We start from the raw sequence: 14,846 nt of genomic DNA, 5'->3' as shown, positions 1-14,846 counted from the left end.
TCCTTCTCAGCGCAACTACTATCCCGCTCTTCTTGTCAATTTCACTGCCTTTGCCATGAGCAGTGGACTGACGATGCTACGAGTATACGGTCTGGCTGCGTTGCATTGCGTTCAGTTTCATTCTGTGAGTTCGACAGCTACTTGACTAAATGTTGTATTTTCGCCTTACGCGACTTGGTTTTTTTTTTATAAATGTCTTTGATGACGTCATATCCGGCTTTTCGTGAAAGTTGAGGCGGCACTGTCACGCTCTCATTTTTCAACCAAATTGGTTGACATTTTGGTCAAGTAATCTTCGACGAAGCCCGGACTTCGGTATTGCATTTCAGCTTTGTGGCTTAAGCGGTGGACTGACGATGCTACGCGTATACGGTCTTGCTGAAAAATTGCATTGCGTTCCGTTTCATTCTGTGAATTCGGCAGCTACTTGACTAAATGTTGTATTTTCGCCTTACGCGACTTGTTTTCTTTCTTTTTTCCCGTTAGTTTTTACATTTAGTAAAGTTTTGACTAAATGTTTTAACGTAGAGGGGGGAATCGAGACGAGGGTGTACGTAGTGTGTGTGTGTGTGTGTGTGTGTGTGTGTGTGTGTGTGTGTGTGTGTGTGTGTGTGTGTGTGTGTGCGTGTGTGTGTGTGTGTGTGTGTGTGTGTGTGTGTGTGTGTGTGTGTGTGTGTGTGTGTGTGTGTGTGTGTGTGTGTGTGTGTGCAGAGCGATTTACAGAAAACTACTAGACCGATCTTCATGACATTTTACATGGGAGTTCCTGGGTACGATATCCCCAGACTTTTTTTTCACTTTTTTGATAAATGTCTTTGATGACATCATATCCGGCTTTTCGTGAAAGTTGAGGCGGCACTGTCACGCTCTCATTTTTCAACCAAATTGGTTGAAATTGTGGTCAAGTAATCTTCGACGACGCCCTGACTTTGGTATTGCATTTAAGCTTGGAGGCTTACAAATTAGTTAATGAGTTTGCTCATTAAAGTTGTCATTATAATCGATTTTTCGCAAACAGATTTAAAATTGATTGCATCGTATTCTTCATGACATTCTGAATCTAAAAATATATACATATGTCATGTTTACTCTTAAAATGTGATCACAATTAACGAAAACAGATTAATTAGTCTTACGATTAAAATTTAAGAAATCGATCCAAAAATGATTTCATCTTCTTCTTTATCGTTTTCTGATTCCAAAAACATACAGATACGATATGTTGTATTCAAAACAAGCTCAGAAAGTTAACACGAATACAGAAAAGCGCGCTTTTCTGCTTAGCACAATACGCTACCGCGCTAATCTGGCGTGTGCATATCACTTCGTTTTGCACTTGGGAGGTGAGCGATTTCCTTCTCGCGGGTATTGACGAAGCTGTACTGTCTTGGTGAAAAAAATACAGTGCGTTCAGTTTCATTCCGTGAGTTCGACAGCTTGACTAAATGTAGTAATTTCGCCTTACGCGACTTGTTCTCTCTTAAGGTTTCCTCTTGAAGGTCCTTTCTGATTTGTCACCCGTCTGTCTATAGCCGTATTTGTTTACCTTTCTGATGTGTCCCCCGTCTGTCTATAGCCGTATTTGTCTACCTTTCTGATGTGTCCCCCGTCTGTCTATAGCCGTATTTGTCTAACTTTCTGATTTGTCACCCGTCTGTCTATAGCCGTATTTGTTTACCTTTCTGGGCCCGTATGCTTATGGGGGAAGTTCGCGACAACTCCCGAAGTTTTGAGTGACATCGGAAGTACTTGCCTCACTTTCGTATGCATGGGCCGGAAAAAGGGTTTACCTCGAAGCAAAGCGAGGAAGTAACTCAGGGTATTTTGCGACTACTTCTAAAGTTTTGAGTGACATCGGAAGTACATCCTCACTTTCGCATGCATGGGACGAAAAAAGAGTTTACTTTGGAAGCTAACGAGGAAGTAAATGAGGGTAAATGTACTACAGCCAGACCCAGTAGTAAACACGCTACTTCCACAGTTTCTCAGTGCAAAAAGGCAGGGCTTTTCTTCAGTTTTTCATGTCAAACCGAGCTGACGCTCCCAAAGAGAGAAAATAGAGGGAAAAGTCGTATCTTCTGCATGCATTTCGTGCAAATTTCCCTGAATACAAACCTGAGTTGCCAGCTTTGACTTTTGTTTGTTCTGGGTCATTGGCCACCACTCTTTCATTCCCGCTTATACGAGGGGGTTACTGTGTTTCTATGAAAATGGGCGTCGTTGTGTGCATGTGTGAGTGTGTGTGTGTGTGTGTGTGTGTGTGTGTGTGTGTGTGTGTGTGTTTGTGTGCGTGCGTGCGTGTGTTTGTGTGCGTGTGTGTGTGTGTGTGTTCGAGTGTTAAAGTTTAAGTTTCTGCTATTTTTTGTGTCATTGCTTTATCTCTGTGTGTGTGTGTGTGTGTGTGTGTGTGTGTGTGTGTGTGTGTGTGTGTGTGTGTGTGTGTGTGTGCGTGTGTGTGTATGTATTTGTGCGAGTGCCTGTCTGCCTGTGTGTGCGTGTGTGTGTATGTATTTGTGCGAGTGCCTGTCTGCCTGTGTGTGCGTGCGTGCGGGTATAATTGTGCGTCTGTTCCTTCATACGTTTGTTTGCGTGTTCGCGCGTGCCGTGTGTGTGTGTGTGTGTGTGTGTGTGTGTGTGTTTGTGTGTGTGTGTGTTTGTGTGTGTGTGTTTCTGTGTGTGTTTGTGGGTGTGTTTCTGTGTCTGTATGTGTGTGTGTGTGTGTGTGTGTGTGTGTTTTCGATGTTATGTGTGTGTTCGACGGTGTGTGTGTGTTCGACGGTGTGTGTGTGTGTTCGACGGTGTGTGTGTGTGTGTGTGTGTGTGTGTGTGTGTGTGTGTGTTCGACGTTATGTGTGTGTTCGACGGTGTGTGTGTGTGTGTGTGTGTGTGTGTATGTGTGTGTGTGTGTGTGTGTGTGTGTGTGTGTGTGTGTACCCACTCCCCACACTATGATGAGCTGACTATATTTGCGCCTTGATATTTTATTCATGTTCTTACGTTTTATGCTGTTTATTGTGATTCACCACACCCGAGTTTATCGTAATTGAGATAATAAAGTGTTCTATGTCTATGTATTATGTCTAATACACATGCACACACGCACGTAGGCTACAAAAATCCAATCTTGACTTTGAACTTTATATAAACATACATCCTCTTCACAATTAACGAGGACAAACGTAATTTACAAACACCTAAGTACAACAATTTTTCTGTTTTAAAAATTCGGACACACATTTTCTCAAATAATATGAAATTCGCTGAACTTATCTTCTTTTCACTACACCTTATATCCGCTTGATTCCCAAAAAATATAGTTCTGCCTTTTTACATTTACCAGTAACACAAACATTCGCTCTGACCAAACTATTTTTGTCCAGCAGTTTTACCGATACACAATCATTAAAAAACACTACAAAAAGAGTTTTAAGTTAACCGACTTCGCTACCACATAAACAACCTTTTTTTATTGTCCCCAACATTCTGGTCAACGAAATCATTATTATAGACAGTCATTCTATTTAAGGACAATCATCACAGCTTTCGTTCAACCAGTTAAAAACAACAATTATAGTAAAAGCTACAGCGCGATCAACGTTTGCCCATTTACGAACTCGCGATGAGATTTGTTTCTTCTGGTCACCAAGCCTACCGTTTACAAACGCATGCGCACTAATTGGGATTCCCCCAATTTTCTCGATCTTGACCTCAGAACTCTCGAAGCCACTACTTCGGCGTTCAATTTAGCTCGTGCATACCGAGTAGCTGGCAATTTTGCTTTCGAAGTTCCCACTTCCAATGTCAAGGGCCTCTCGCTTGACATAATTATACGACGATATCGCATCTCAAGGGTCCTTACCCATCCAAAAGAAACCTCCAGCGCATACTACAATTGCAGGACATTCCGTTTTTAAAGGCAGCTCATTGGGAAATGATCTCAGACACAATATCGAAGACGTGAAATGCGTCAATCGAGCAACTGTCGTAACTTGGCTACAATGAGACGGTCTCCTTCCTTGCACCATAGACACGGACTGTGACATTCTTGTTTAATTTACAGGGGCGGATCAGTTGCTTTGTAAGGGGGGGGGGGGCACTTTGAATCGAAAGTGAATGTGATGGGCGCGAAGCGCCCGAATTTGCTAGGGGGGTCCGGGGGCATGCCGCCCCGGAAAAAAAAATTTGCCCAAAGAAGCAAAATGGTGCCATCTGGTGCCATTTCAACTTAGAAATGGTCATAGAATCAGCATAGAAAAACCTTTTTTTTTCTTCTTCTTTTTTTTTTTTTTTTTTTTGGGGTGGGGGGGGGGGGGGGGCACGTGCCCCCTGTGCCCCCCCCCCTCGTCCGCCCCTGATTTAGGTGAAATGCTTAAAACAGAGTGACTCAAAAGCGACAGTTCGATCAGTTACTGACCGAAAAAAACGTGCTCGAGTCATTCGGCGAAGGTGGCGAGCTTTCAAACCAGCACGACTGAATAACTCAGAATGCCTTTTTTCATCATGCCTCTATTCTACACGAGTAACATAGTGCAGTGGTAACGGTTCCGGACTCTCGTTCATTCGCTCCGGGTTCAAGTTCCGCCGGGAGCTATATATTTTTTTTATTAATCTTTTCCTTTTTAAGCCTCCGCAATTGCATTCCGGCTGCAAAAACCGGGTTTTGCCTCTGTGTTAATTTTATTCATTTGCAAAAGAAACCTTCCTATGCTTTGAAAAAATCATATCATGTCTTGACTTTCAACTGTACGCGCGTGTGTATATGTGTGTCACTACGGTGAGTATGTGTGTGTGTGTGTGTGTGTATGTGTGTGGGTGTGTGTGTGTGTGACGTGTCACTTGTGTCATCATAGTTTCAGTGTGTGTATGAGTGTAGATTGAGAGAGAATGAGAGAAAGTGAGAGAGAGTGAGTGTGTGGTTATTTGTTTGTGACTGTGTGCGTGCGTGTATGGGTGCGTGTGTGTGTGTACATGTGTGCGCGCGAGCGCGCGCGTGTGTGTGTGTCAGTGTGCAGTGTGTGGTGTGTGTGTTTATGTGTGCCGCCGTCAGTGTCACTTGTGTCATAGTGTCAGTATGTGCATGAGTGTACGTTTGTCTGTGTGTGCGTGTGTCGTAAGAGAGAGAGAGAGAGAGAGAGAGAGAGAGAGAGAGAGAGAGAGAGAGAGAGAGAGAGAGAGAGAGAGAGAGAGAGAGAGAGAGAGAGAGAGAGAGAGAGAGAGAGAGAGAGAGCGACACTTCTTTGGCAATTTTGGACCAGACAGCGTCTTTATGTTTAACAGTTAGACTGTTCTGAAATTTGGACAGAATAACCGTTCTTTCGTAAAACACTTCTGTCAAGAGTACAGCAATTTCACCATCTGAAAAAGGTGCAGAACGCCCCTCCGTGTCTACTTTCTTTTTGAGCGGCACACGTGCCTTGCCATTTTCGTTGACTGCCATGTTGATAGAAACGTGCGCATGCGTATTAGTAGGGATTCCCCCAATTTCCCCGACCTTGACCTTAATACTCTCGCTGTCACTACTTTGGCGTTCAAGTCAGTTCATGCATTGTGAACAGTTAGAAAGTTGACTTCGGGAGTTCCCACTTCGAAAAAAGGCCTCTACTTCCAGTGTTTCTTACTTCTAGTTCATGCATACGGGCCCTGATGTGTCCCCCGTCTGTCTATAGCCGTATTTGTTTACCTTTCTGATGTGTCCCCCGTCTGTCTATAGCCGTATTTGTTTACCTTTCTGATGTGTCCCCGTCTGTCTATAGCCGTATTTGTTTACCTTTCTGATGTGTCCCCCGTCTGTCTATAGCCGTATTTGTTTACCTTTCTGATTTGTCACCCGTCTGTCTATAGCCGTATTTGTTTACCTTTCTGATGACTTTCTTATTGTTCTGACATCCCTTCTTTCTGTCTCTATGTCGCTTTGTCTGTCTTTCTGATTGTCTTTCTTTCTTTCATTATTACTTAATTTATTTGTTACTCTCTTTTTTACTCTCTTTCTTACCCTCTTTTTTACTCTCTTTTTTACTCTCTTTTTTACTCTCTTTCTTTCTTTCTTTTTTTCTTTTTTTATTTCTTTTTTTCCTTCTTTCTTTTTTATTTTTTTCTTTTCTCGCTTTTTTCTTCCATTACACAAAATAACAGAAACAACATAACTTACCTGAAAAATGTTCCATTTAGTCTTGCTGAATCTTCTTTACGCAAAAGAGAATATCCTACATGCACCCCAACTACACTAAGTAAACGGAAATCTGCAGGTTATATGTAGTGCATATAGCAGCATGTCACTGGCACGTAGGGTGTGTGGTGGGGAGGGGGGGGGGGGGGGGGGGGGGGCTAGATTGCCGAGCTGCTGGAGAACGCTTGGTTTGCAGATGACGCGGTTCGGGCACACACTTTTACATCCATTTTTACATCCAACCAACAATTTGAAGAAATATAACCTCTACTTATAGCCTAACGATACCTTAAAACTTCACGTTAACTACGTACGTATGTGTGCTCTTCATTTATTTGAATTCTCGCATCGCATCTTGGCTGTCTGAGGAGCTGTTACCTTCATCATAATACATTCAGCTTCGTTTTGATTATTTTCACGTTTTATTTGTTATAATTCTCGCATCGTAGTTCAGCTGTCCGAGTAGTTGTCACCCTCACGCCATTGCAATGTGCGAGAACCAAGCTTGACCGCCTGTTGAACCTGTGGAAGCGATCGTCATTTCTCAGCAATGGGACAATAAAGACTTAGTAATTGAAATGAAAATGAAAATAATGATGTTATACTAATATGGGTTTTTAATTTGCTGTAATCATTATTATCTCATTTGTAATTGCAATGTGTGAAACACTTTTGAGTTGAACGTGCTAAGGTAAACATTCAAATAAATGCACGCTTATTTATTTGATGCGTTGTGTTGCGCGCGCGTGCGTGCGTGTGTGTTTTTGTGTATGTGTGTGTGTATGTGTGTTTGTGTGTATTTGTGTGTGTGTGTGTTGGTCTGTGTGTGTGTGTGTGGAGGGTGTGTGTGTATGTATGTATGTGTGTGTGTGTGTGTGTGTGTGTGTGTGTGCGTGTGTGTGTGTGTGTGTGTGTGTGTGTGTGTGTTTCTGTGAACTACTCTACCGTGTCAGAAAAGCGTTGTGGGTATGCTTGAACACTTTTTACATGTATCTGTTTGTCAGTTCGAGGCTTTTCTTGCTGTTTTCCTCTGTTCATTTTCTGAGTACGTGTAAGACCATTTTAAATGAATGTTTCTATTGATATCGCTAGGTTCTGTCAATGTGTGTGTACCCCCGCGTTTGAAAGCGTGCAAAAATGACGGTGAATAACAGACGTGTACGTACTATTTACCACAAACAAGTTATTAATGTTTTGCCGCATTTTAGTCAACGACATATGTGTGTAGCTTGGATTTGTAAAATAAACAAAACCGAAATAAAACCGAAAGCTACCTTAATATAGCTTCTAAATAGAGAGTTTGTTGATATTATTCGTTTGGCCTTTAAAATAACGTAACACGATCTTCTTGGTTTTTGTTTTGTTTTTTTCCGCTGTTTTTTTTTTCTTCTTTTTATATTTAGTCAAGTTTTGACTAAATATTTTAACATCGAGGGGGAATCGAAACGAGGGTCGTGGTGTATGTGCGTGTGTCTGTCTGTGTGTGTGTAGAGCGATTCAGACTAAACTACTGGACCGATCTTTATGAAATTTGACATGAGAGTTCCTGGTTATAAAAGCAAGGTTTTTGAAATAAAGGGTCTGTTTGAAATGAACTACACAAGGGTTTTTATATTTGCTGGTTGTTGTTTTTTTCCCAGCGTGTATGTGGTGTTTTTTTTCCATCCATAAAATGCTCTTGTTTTCCAGAGATGGGCACCAGAAAAAAAACTAAACTTGCAGAGCATAATCTGAAGTACCTATTCCAAAAATATTCTTAAAGCAACATTAAATTACATATTCTTACGCAACTCACATAGATAGCAATAACTTCGTTTGGTTGCTAAGACATTGAAGCACTCTTACATGGTAACATGGGGAGATAACTCTAAAACAAAAACCACCTGCCATATAAGGCATGATCCGTGGTAGTTATCTCCCCTACCGGTGCCCGCGCATGCGCAGGCCGTATACCGGTAATACTCATTCCTTTTTCTTCAACGCACGGAGCAAGACGTGCAGCAGCTGTAGTACTCTGGCTTTGATCTTAAGCTATTGGTCTTCACGGCGGTGACTGACCATCGAATCTTGGTAACGCTGTTGTTGGTTCATCTCTACTTCAAGTATTTGGTGAGAGCTTTCATTTTTATTACCGAGACGCGTTTGTTTTAACTTTTGGAGTGTGTTGCAACTTGTATTTTGGTTCAGTTTTGTCATACAAAATGGCGGACTAACCTTAAGATTTAGAGAGTGAGTGAAAACTCGGAGTTCGACCAGCCAGGCTTGCTCTCCCAGTTCTCAGTCAGGCAATGCAACCAATATAAAGTTAAGGTAGCTACTACCACTGCGTCTCGTACTCAGAAAATTTTCACTGAGCGATAACGTTTCTGTTTACGTTTTCAACCCGGCGAATGATGAATTGTGTTACGGTTTCGATTGACAAACCTACCTCGTCTGTTGCGGCTTCTTTCAATAAAGTTCAAGCGCCTAGCGCTGTTTTAGCTTTGACTAAAGCCGATTTGCTGGCGATATTATCGTCTTTTTAAACAGAGGTGCATGTTTTGATCTCGTCGGAAAGGGCAAATAGCCTCGCGTGCTGCTCTGCCCCTTCCTTCGGGTGTTGTAAATGTTCATTCGCTTGTGCGGGTTCGTTTCAAACCGACTGCGACGGTCACGTCCGCTGGCGTGGTCGCAGATCCAACGACGGTGTTGGATATGTCGGACTCATCTTTAGACAAGTTTTTGTCTGAGTCTAGGACATCAGCACTTTCGGGTGTTCTTGGCGAAGTACGCAAACCTTTGACGTCGGTTTCCGTCTCGGCGGAATTGCACACTGACAGTAAGGGTTTTTCCACAGACCAACCTGGCTCCGTTTTCACGGTCCTGGGCATGGGATGTGCAGGGCATGTGTCTGCTGGTTCCGCTCCCTCAATTCCAGTCGGGGCGGCTGCTGGCAGACAGGTTACAGGATCTTCCGGTTCCAATTGGGGCTGGTCGATGCTCATGCTAGTCAGTCCTCTGCTGGTTCCGCCCCCTCAATCTCAGTCGGGGTGGCTTCCGGTGGCAGGAGAGGATCCTCTGCTGGTTCCGCCCCCTCAATTCCAGTCGGGGCAGCTTCCGGTGGCAGGAGAGGTTTGACTTCCGCCGTTAGCACTTCGCTGCTGGCGGGAGTCATTCATCAGCCTGTGGCTTCCGGTTCCGCTGTTGCGGCTTCCGCTAGCCTTTCTCAGGCTACATCCGCTTCCTTTCCCAGCCTTTCCGCTGGCATTGGACAGCCGGATGGTGGTTCAATCCACGAGTTTCCGGTTTTCGGAAATTTTTCACAACCGTTTCCGGTTTCGGCTCAAGTTGCCTTACCGGATGCCGGTTCCGCTGGACATCCCTCAGATGATCGATATGATGCTTCTGTTGGGGATGAACAGGATATGGAGGAAGAAGCATCAGATGCAGATGAGGAAGCTTCTCGCCGACTTCCGGCTAAGCTACATCATTTGTTGGCTTTGGCAGCAGAGGTTACTGCACACTGCTTCACGGAAGGGGTGTTTGCGGCAACCACTTCCGCTGCTCCTCCTCCATCAGCTTTTGCTGATTTCGTTTCTTATCAGAAACGGGCTGAGAACTTCAAGTTTTTAGAGTCACCTGATGTGGCTTATCAGCTTGCTAAAGTTTATCTGAGCGATGTTCCTCTTCCGCTGCTATCGGCTCATGTGGACGCTCCTGCAAGAGGCTCAGCCCTGGCTTGCTGCTCTTGGTCGTGCGGCTCATCATTCTGTGACCACCAACCGGAAGCTTCGTCTAGCTAGCACTGGCAGACCTTTGTTGTCTTCCTTTGCCATGCCATTAGCCAATATGGCTTCGGCGGCTATCGCTTCCGGTAGCAGGATGGTTTTGCCTTCCGCCGTTAACACTTTGGTGTTGGCAGTCGGCAATCATCAGTCTTTGGCTTCCGGTTCCGCTTTTGCGGCTTCCTCTGCCTTTCCACGAGCTGCATCCGCTTCCTCTCCCAGCTTTGTGGCTGGCACAAGGCAGGTGGATGGTACATCCGTTCGCGGAGTTCTGGCTTAAGGAAATTTGTTTTCCCCAACCTTTCCGGTTTCGGCAAATGTTGCCTTGCCGGGATTGGTGTCCGGTTCTCATCCTTTCAACAATCGTTGGGATTTCACTGAACAGGAAGCTGCCATCGTTTTGGCACTAGCAGCAGAGGTTAATATGCACTGTTTCCCTGAGGGGTTAGCAGTAGCATAGTTATCTGCTTTACTTCACCATCAGCTTTGGCTGATTTTGCTCCTTCTCAGGAACAATCTGCGAACTTTAAGTTTTAGAGTCTTTCGTGGCTTTTTCAACTTATAAAAGTTTTCTCACACGATGTTTTGCCCCACTTCTGCCTTTTACGGCATCATATGGGGAAGGCTCCTGCTTCAGGTTTGCTGTGGCTTGCGTCACATTCAGCTGATTTGAGCCTTATTGCAGGAAATTTTCGAACTTTAAGTTCTGAGATCCTCCCTCGGGGGCATTTGAACTTGTGGAAGTGTTTTCAAATGATTTTCCTTTGCCTCCACTTCCTTGTGGGCAGCGAGGCGGCGTTGCTTTCGCTTGCGTCACCCGCGCAAGTAACGCATCACTCGCTGAGCGCTATCCGTAGGCCTCGGTTACACCAAGCCTAAGGAGGAGGATGATGATAAGATTTTATATAGTCCATGAGGGTAACCTCACAGAAATTCGGGCTGCTTTCTCCCTGGGGAAAGCGAGCTGCCATACAGTATACGGCGCTACCCATTTTTTGTTGTTTTGACTTAGTGTATTCTTTTCTTCTTAATACGGAACCGCTCCCGGCTACACCGGGCTTGACGATCATTCATCTTTATGTTCATAGCAAGGAGAAACTGTCTTTTTCAAGATCATGATCTCCTGGCTGTGAAAGATTGTGGCCGCACTTCTTTCTTTTATCGTCTTTGAACAAGTCTTTGAATTGTTCTTTTCCTTGTGCGGTTACGTACTCACGGGATGCCTTTGTGTCTGTTGGGACACATTTACAAAGGATCTAACTTTGCTGTTTACCGGAGAGAAGTCCTCGGCCGACAGTATTGTTCTGTCGGTGAAATTGTATTCTCTTCCTTGCTTGAGGGTTCTCTTCGAATCCTCTTCTGTGCACGCAGACTCTTCTCTAACAAAGAGAAACTCACAGCAAAATAAAAGCCCACGGCAGGCCTGGCTTTTCTTATCTAGAAAAGCACTAATCTGGCTGTTCTCAGCTTTGCCTTTTACCTTCTCAGCATGGCGTTTTGCCAAATACCCATCACTTTATCCCCTCGGGGCGATTCAGAGGTCGGGTTTGTTTATCTTCTTCCCGGCATGGCGCTTTGCCAAATACCCACCGCAATTTAGCGTCGGGTTCAGTGGGCAAACAATAGCATGTTGTTATTCTTACTATTGACAGTTCTGTCAACTGGAGTCTTAGTGCTTGTCATCACTCTGCTTTCAGCCTTTGTGTGCTACCACAGTGGCTGGATGGGGATTAGGTCCTTTCTTGGGTCACTTACAAAGATTGTGTCGATGTTTTGGTACACAAAATAGATCGTAAGTGGCTACTTTTATGTTGATTCTAAGCATTCAAACAAAGAGCTGGATCATGTTAGTGTCTTTTCTCGACTGGTTCTCAGACACAACCAATAATTGGATTCTCACACCATTGCTCATGCAAGGCTTTTCCATTGATTCTCTCTCCATCAGCGAAGCAGTTTTTCTGTTTCCTGTGGAATTGTTTCCCCTTGTCAGGAGAGAACATGTGTTAATTCAATCAGGCAACACCTCAGTGGCCTTTTTATCTTAATAAGCAAAAGGGGGGGGGGGGGGGCATCTCGCTTCCCATCGCTGCCACATCGAGCATGCGAGATTTTGATGTGGTGTTTCCACCACGAGATCTTATTAGCAGCGAAGTACCTTTCTGGGAGGTTTTATGTCTTGGCAGACTCTCTAAGTCAGTCTGACAAGTATGTCCACACGGACTGGGCTCTATCTCTTTACGCGCTTCTACTCCTTCTGGTGAATTTGGAGAAGCCGCTGATAGAAGTTTTTTGCCTCTCGGTACTATCTCCTTCTGCTAAATGTTCGTCTCACCGTTCCCGGATATACTCTCGATTTTACTCGGGGCGGCCTGTCGGTCGCACATTATGGGCCCATTTTTCATTGGTTGTCAGCCCTTAAGACCCTTAAAGCTGGCAAGAGGGCGCTGTTTTTTACACTCGATCCACACGGGTGTCCACTGTACGGGAATCATTGAGACGCTCAGGGGCTTCTGCCTCAACTCTGGATTTGGTCTAGAGATCCCATAAGGGTTCAGCGGCTTAGTTTCCATGTCACATTGTCTGGCTTGGAACAAATGGCGTAATATTAACGGAAAGAACTCCATTTCTCTCCGTTCATTGCAGGTGGCGAACCACCTATTCGGGCTTTCTGAATTTTCCCCACGTCTCTGTTTTAAGACGTTACGCGATATCAGTTGCACTGAAACAGCTAGGTCGCAATTTTTTTTCACTTGGGCTCGTTATAGCCATCGTGGCTAAAGGAGCCTCCCTTTGGTTGGCTGAAAACAAAAACGGGCCCCAATTCCTGGCTGACGGCCAAATCTGTGTTTGTTTAGAAACTTTGACAACTGATAACTTTACAGAAAATGCATGCATTTGCAATCGGTTTGTTGCTACAAAACCAGTGTGAAAGATACTTTTTAACTCATGTTACAAGATATAACTTTAGAAGTCCAGACCAAAAGGTAATTATGATTAATTCCTCAGAATGAATGACCGATTAACGATCAAAACCCAGCAAAATAAAGATTGCTAAACTCGATCACTTCCTGCACCAAATACAATTCACTCCATTACAAGATGAACTCCTGAACTTTCCATACATGTGTCATACTTGTGGTAAAATGGAACTTATGACGAGTTATGTGACGTTAAACTTGATAAAGAAACACAGATACTAAAATGACGCGTGTGACGTCACGCGGCGAGACACCGGTCGAACCGAGGAAAACTTTGATTTGCTTGATCCAAACATTTATTAATGCACTTTAACTCAAAAAGTATCTTAAGGGAATAAGAAATGAAGTGCACCAAGTTAGGTTTATGAAAAAGTTACAATTATGGAGATAAAAGGGAAATTCCAGACGTCACCTACTTGGCGCTAAAACTCACATTGCGTCGGAGGCTTGGGTCGGAGCTGATCGAGCATTACAGCAATTTAAGGAACAACAGGGCCTTAAAAAGTACTTAAGCGCGAGCATACAGCAACATCGTGTCTATATCCATGCATTATTAACATCTAAAAGTAAGATATAGCCTTAGATTGCATACAATAGTTCGTGCACTCAATAAGTCTAAAAATAGATTTTATGTGGGACAAACATGGCCACCGCTCGAATGTAAACAAGCCGTTCGTGTCGTCTGATAAGGCGCGGAAAGTTTTGTTAAATTAAGGCACTTGCTGTAAGGCAAAAGTTTGTTAGACATACCAGTACTCTTTGTTAACAGATAAAGAATAGACACCAAACACAACTGATCGGCAACAAAGACTAAACTGGACATTGGCAACAGCTTACTCTATAATTAGTGACTGGTCACCCTGTCACAAATATAAAATTTCAAAAGTAAATTTTCATTTAATTAATATACTTACCAACTCACATATCGAATTCCCTCCCAGCCATCCCCGCAATTTGTATAAAGGGATATGGGTTTTAGAACGGAATGAGTATTACCGGTATACGGCCTGCGCATGCGCGGGCACCGGTAGGGGAGATAACTACCACGGATCATGCCTTATATGGCAGGTGGTTTTTGTTTTAGAGTTATCTCCCCATGTTACCATGTAAGAGTGCTTCAATGTCTTAGCAACCAAACGAAGTTATTGCTATCTATGTGAGTTGGTAAGTATATTAATTAAATGAAAATTTACTTTTGAAATTTTATATTTTTCACTTGTCTCTATGACTGTTCAGTTGCTAAATTACTTCACAGGCATGAGACCGTTATGGTCAATGGCAGATGATGCCTTTCATTTCCAAATCTGTTGAGATCTCAAGATTGAAGAATGTAGATATTTTTTTCTCACATATTGTTGAGGGGGCGTATTTGCAGACTAAATTTGTTTTGTTAAATCTCATGCCTGGTTTGTTCTGTTGCAAGAAAACATCTCTGCAGATCAGTGCCCATCTCTGTTCTATAGACATAGTGATGTAGGTGTACTTTCTCAGTCAAATAATCCTTTGCCTCCAATGTAAGTCTTGTTAATTTAAAAAAAATATCACGAAGTAAGCACTGCAAACTTTCTGACAGTTATAAACGCTAAACCCTTGCAGGTAGCTGGTACAATCAGGGACATGCGTCACAGGAAGCAGTGTGATTGGCGGGTGTTTGTTTCCGAGATGAACGTGTGGGTTTGGGTGCGGGCAATATTGAGCGCTCCGAGAGGCAAAGGGTTAAGACTGGTTTGTTACGACATGACAATGGAACAAGGGACAGAACTCAGTGTGCTACATGACAATGGAACAAGGGACAGAACTCAGTGTGCTGACATGTCTTGTCTGTTGTGTAGCTGAAGGGGTCGTCCCAAAGAAAAGTGCAACACAGGGATTTTTACAATATTCACAAGGTCGGACGCAAGTTGAGCTTTTTGATTGTTGATTGTTCTTGATACCTTG

At 43.7% G+C, this 14,846-nt stretch overlaps 1 long non-coding RNA gene across 1 annotated transcript in view; it reads right to left on the bottom strand.

The window, feature by feature from the left end:
• The window catches only part of LOC138972434 (uncharacterized), a 10,557-nt gene extending 4,269 nt beyond the window's left edge, over positions 1–6,288 (bottom strand). The window contains exon 1 of the long non-coding RNA XR_011457610.1: positions 6,149–6,288. This is a non-coding gene — a long non-coding RNA (uncharacterized lncRNA). The remainder of the gene's footprint in view (positions 1–6,148) is intronic.
• Positions 6,289–14,846: the final 8,558 nt, after the last annotated feature.

This window comes from Littorina saxatilis, linkage group LG8, assembly GCF_037325665.1.
Source record: "Littorina saxatilis isolate snail1 linkage group LG8, US_GU_Lsax_2.0, whole genome shotgun sequence".
Lineage (NCBI taxonomy): Eukaryota > Metazoa > Mollusca > Gastropoda > Littorinimorpha > Littorinidae > Littorina > Littorina saxatilis.
This window is presented reverse-complemented; position numbering and strand designations above follow the sequence as displayed.